Raw genomic sequence first — 6,305 nt, forward strand, 5'->3', positions numbered from 1 at the left:
ATATATGTGTGTGTGTATATATGTTTGTCCCCCCAACATCGGTTGACAACCGATGCTGGTGTGTTTATGTCCCCGTAACTTAGCGGTAAAAGAGACCGATAAGTACTAGGCTTCCAAAGAATAAGTCCTGGGGGCGTTTTGCTCGGCTAAAGGCGGTGCTCCAGCATGGCCGCAGTCCAATGACTGAAACAAGTACATACATACATACATACATACATACATCAAGTAGTTTTGTAAGTAAATGCCTAACTGTCTCTCTGGATAAGCTTGGATTTCCAGAAAAACAAATCAACTGATTCGCACATTTCAAATACAATCTGTAAGCGGAGCAATAAAACTATGCAAGACTTTTCTCAGTTTTCAAGATGTGACGTTATTTTCATTATCTCCATTCCATCGATGGAGCTTTACATCTTTGTTAGAAACCAGTTCCTTTCGCAAAGAAAGACTTTAAATAATTAAAAACAGAAAAGAACGTGAGAGTGCGCGCGCGCACACACGCATGAGCACACACACACACGCACACATTCTTGACGTCATAAGAATTTAATAAGCTATGAAGGAGGGCGTCAAATAATTGTTTGGTGGGGAGGGGGAATAGTATATCATGAAGCACAAACATGAAACTATCCAAATAGAGTTACCTACATACGTACATACATAATACATACATACATACAACACACACACACGCACATATATATGTATTATGTATGTATTTATACACACACATATACATACATGCACACACTAATATATACACCTGCCGAATATATAAGTACATCTGTGAACCTGTGCATCTTTGTGTGTTTGCTGCCATCAATGTCACAATATTGACATCTCGGCTGAGTCAATTTAGGTATTTATAAAATATCTCGTCGTGTATCGTAGTTTGATTCGGTATGACAAGTTTTAATCGATAAACTGCTTCTTATAATAAGGTGGCCATCAACGTTACGAATGCCAACATCACGTGTGAAAAGCAACCTTTTATAAGTGACAAACAAAACAAACACTTACTTTTCGATCCATGTGAAACTGATTCACGTTTACATATATGTATATCGTATATTTATGTATAAAAGAATAACAACTGTATTTATCAAGATATTTTTAATGTATAGCTAGACATTAACGGTGTATATGTATACGCGTTTACATATATATATATATATATATATATATATATATATATATATATATATATATGTATGTATGTATGTATATGTATATGTGTGTGTGTGTGTAATTGAGACAATTGGAGTCAACAAGAAGTACGGTTGGACATTTATTTTTTAATCACTACAATTGTTTCCACGTAACGTAGTTCTCCAGACTTACAGGTACTTGATTATGCAACCACTTCCCTGCATTATGAGATCTAATTGTGTTTCCGCGGGCGATATGTAAATATTGTCTCCGTAAGTTCAAATTCTTGGCTTCAAGAACATCCTCTCTGTTTGTCGTACCTAAATTTAGTAGAAGTCACTGGGTATACCAGGGTGTGTTGTACCTGAAGGACTGTTGGTAAACTGCTTTGAATGTGTAGATGTAGTGGGATAGTGATTCTACTACTGTTAAAGTGGTTGCCGTTTTAAAGAGATTGGTATTTGATTTCTTTGTACTCTTGATTTGTTCTTCATTGTTGGTTACATATGCGATTGTCCTTAGCTGACCTTTTTTCAATTATCTTATTCAAACACGACAGATGCCCAAATGTAACCCTGAAAATACGTCTAATACTACTACTGGATAGCACAGGATGAAATATGAAGGCGGACACGCTTTATACTGTACTCTATTACGTTCTTAACAATATACCAAAACTCTGTGTGTGTGTGTGTATTGGGTTGACAAGAAAGTAATTTCGGTTTTTTAATGTGAAGTCGTCTTTCTTTTTCATACACAGAATGAATTTTAATACATATATATTTGTTCTTTTACTCTTTTACATGTTTCAGTCATTTGACTGTGGATAAAACTGAACCAGCACACACTAAAACATATAATTATTGGCAAACCAACACACTCAGACGCGCATATATGAATGTGTCTTTGTGTGAATGTATTTGTTGTGGTTGATTTGAGGCATTAAGAGATTTGAAAATAAATCTTATTCAGAACTGGGGTCGATGTCAACGACTTACTCCCTTTTTCGAAATTGCTGGTCTTCTACCAAAATTTGAAACCATATTATTATTATTTTTATCATTATTATAATTATTATTATCATCATCATCATCAGCAGCAGCAGTAGCATCATCATCATCATCATCATCATCATCATCATCATTTGCCTAAAGGTGGCGAGCTGGCAGAATTGTTTGCATGCTGGGCAAAATGCTTAGCTGCATTTCACCCATCTTAATAGTCAGGGTTCAAATTCTGCCGAAGTCGACTTAGCCTTTCGGGGTCGATGAAATAAATGCCAGTTGAACACTGAGATTGATGTAATCGACTGACAAACCCTCCGAAATTGCTGGCCTTGTGCCAAAATTTGAAACCATTATTATTATTATTATAGTTAATATTATTATTATTATTATTATTATTATTATTATTATTATTATTATTATTATTTGCTTTTACTTAAATTTATACAAGCTGCACCCAAGTTTCACTCAGAGACGTCAAGATACAACAGGTTTTGTATCTAAAGATGTAAACATGTAAGTTGTCATGCAATTGAAAAAACTGATGTGTGTGTCTTATGAAATAGAAATCTCTTTACAAAATGTACAAGTCTGACTAAGATTGTACCGATAGGTATGATCTTTTGGGACTCACTTATTTTGGGGCTGCCAGGAATTTGGACTACATATTTGTTTGTTCCGTTTGATATCATACCGAGTACCATTAATAAAAATAGGTAACGTTACTTTGAGATGCTATTCTCTCTCCAACTTCTTATGCTTATTCAATTTTTCAAGCGTTTTCAGTGATATGTTTTTTGTAGCATGCAGCAAAAGATATGTATTTTCAACATGATTTTTCACAATAATATCAGGTCGGTTAGTCAGAATTTCCTGATCAGACTGAAATCTGGAATTCCAAGAATTTAGCATTCTGGGTTACTTGTGTAATTTATTTTCCCACCATTTTTCTTTGTGACAGAGGTTGTATGTTGACCAGTTTATGCTTGTCGTTTCGTTGCAAGTACTCTGTTGGTACTATTTTGCCGTCGACTGGTACTGGATGTTCTCTGCACACGCGACACGATGAACTACTTCCATGTTTCAGAATACTACGCTAGTAATTCCTAGATAGCAAAGTGTAAGCCTGAGCAGCAGTAGCAGCAGCAGCAGCAGCAGCAGCAGCAATGGCAAGAGCAACAAAATAAGCCATTGTATTTTATGTGGATGACTTGAAACTCTGTGGTGCAGACATCGATGAGCTTGAACGCCTATTTCGTACTGCGAAAGCATTCAATGCATTCAGTATTGACATCGGTATGGTGTTTGGTCTTGAAATTGGAAACCTCAAATTCAGTCATGCTGACCCAGTTATAAAAGAACTTGAGCAGGAACAAGCCTATAAATACCTAGGAATAAAATAAGAATCTGGCATTCAGCATGCAAGCACGAAAGAGAAGATCATGAAGGAATGTTATAGGAGAGTTCGAGCAGTTATGAAATCTGGACTAAATGCACTTAACTAGGCGTTAGCCATAAATTCATTAGCCGTTCTAGTTGTTACTTATAGCTTCAATGTGTTGAACTGGATTATCAGTAAAATAAACAAAATTGATAGAAAAATCCGTAACTTTCTGACATGTAATAAGATGCACCACCCAAACCCAGACGTGTATCGTCTTCTTTGCCTTCCCTGAGCCCCAGGAGGTCGAGGCTTGATCCAGTTTGAACTTTCTTACAAAACTACAATTGGACTAGTCAAATATCTTGAAACAACTAACGACTGGATGCTTAAAACTGATAAACAAGATTCACAGGGACAGAAAACCCCTTTATGAGACGTAGGTCAACGGTCTCAAAGTGGATGAATAGGTAACTGAAGGATAAGGAGAAGTCTGTCTTAATACAGACATTTCTAGAAATCGAAAACAAGATCAAACTCTCTCATGAAAGAGAAAGAGCAGAGAGAGAGAGAGAAGGGAACTGAAACAAGCATAAACACAAATCCCAAAGCTTTCTATATATTCGCAAAGGAAACAACCACAATACAATATAAAATAGGGCCATTGCTCCAAGGGAATGACTCACTGAAAGCTGACCCAGTGAACAATTTTAAAGTGTCTTCACTTCCACCTCGGACACATGCAGATAAAAAATTCGGCTGAATTCTTTAATATTGCAGCTCTAAAGAAGGAGGCGCTAGCCATGGATTACATCAACATTGAGGAGACAGATGTAACAACAGCCATAGATGAAATGAGCTCATGCTCCACAACTGGTCCTGTTGGCTTCCTACCTGTTGTCCTGAAGTCATGTAAGCAGGCTTTAGTGAAACCACTTCAGATACTTTTCCAAAGTTTCCTTCCAAGTGGTAAACTTCGTAAAAAGCTGAAAGAAGGCATTATATACCCTATCCACAAAGGTGGAAGCAAAGCAGAGGCCAAAAGCTACAGGCCACTCTCTATGACCTCACATGCCAATAAAGTCATGGAGCAAATCATCAGAAAGAAGTTTATAATGTTTCTAGAAGAAAATGACCCACTGGACAATACACAGCATGGCTTCCATTCAAGAAGAAGCTACCTCACACAATTCCTACAGCACTGACTGGGTTTTGAAACAGCTGCTTGACCATTCAGCTGTCAGCGTGATATACCTTGACTTTACAAAGGCATTTGATAAGATAGATCATGGCTTGATATATCATGAGCTACAAGACCTTGGCATTGCTGGTAAACTGGGAGAGTGGCTGCATGACTTCCTTAAAGACAGAAGTCAAGTAGCTGCAGCCAATGGTGCTCTTTCTGAGGAAACTCAAATCCCAAGTAGTGTCCCCCTTCGAACTGCTCTGAGGCCATTACTGTTCATAATAGTTCTCTTTGACATGCCCATGGTCACTCAGACAGCCACTGTCACTAGCTATGTTGATGGTACAAAATTATCACCAGCAATAAAAACTAAGATGATGTTGCAAGCTTACAGCAGGAGCTGAATTCGATATATAAGTGGGCTGAAATAAACCACATGCAATTTAATGCTGGAAAATTTCAAGCAATGCACTATTAACTCACGAATGTACTACAGACTGCATATACAGGACTTAAAGACTACAATCCTAGTGTCACAGGTAGTGAAAGACTTGGGGATCAGTATATGCAATGATGCATCATTTTATATGCACATTGCCAAGATGGCAGCAAAGTTCAGACAACTGGTAGGATGGATACTGAGGTCCTTCAAGACAAGAGACCAAGAAATTATGTTGACTCTGTAGAGAACCTTTTTTCTCAGCTGCCTGGACTACTGCTCCCAGTTATGGTCACCATATAGTGCCAAACTAACAGCAGAGCTTGAAATAATCCAATGCCACTACACTAAAAAGATTGAAGTGGATGAAAAACAGTGAAGTGGGTGAGCTACAGGGATAAGCTGAGAAAACTGCAACTTTACTCCCTGGAGTGAAGGTGTGAGAAATATGCAATAATCTACATATGGAAAACTCTAGAGGGCTAGTACCTAATTTTGGCATTGAGTGTTAGACAAATGTCAGAATTGGCTGCCATTGCATTGTACTAAAAGTATCATCTGCTCCATCTGAATTCATGACCAAGTACTGCAATAATCTAAGGTTCAAAGGCCCACAGCTCTTCAACGTTCTACCACAAAAAATAAGAAATCTGCATAAGGTGGAAGTAGATTTCTTCAAAAAGGAACTAGACATTCTCCTCACCACAATACCAGATGAACAAACAGCCTGACATGAGGTGCACATGAGGACAAAGGAATCAAACTCCCTTATACACCAAATGACAAAGGTACATGCAGGAGTGGTGATGTGAAATGCCCCAGATGGAGGAAATCAGAAACACCATGGTGGTGCTCCAGCATGACCACAGCTGCATGGCTGAAACAAGTAAAAGAATAGAAGAATATTATATATATATATATATATATAATCAAGGTTCAGGGAAGGCAGATCCAACAGGAACAGTAATCCAAGGTAACAAGAGATTCCGGCAGTTGGGTACATCAAATCCAGTTGAAAGGCCAGGGTCCGTGTGAGCGTACGTTATATAAGTTCAAAAAAACAATAACAAAAAAAACAACAAAGTGAGGACGTGATACGGATAGTGTTATTGGACGCTCGGGAAAGGAAATCTCTCTTTCCTTTCC

This window comes from Octopus bimaculoides, chromosome 5 (assembly GCF_001194135.2).
Source record: "Octopus bimaculoides isolate UCB-OBI-ISO-001 chromosome 5, ASM119413v2, whole genome shotgun sequence".
NCBI lineage: Eukaryota > Metazoa > Mollusca > Cephalopoda > Octopoda > Octopodidae > Octopus > Octopus bimaculoides.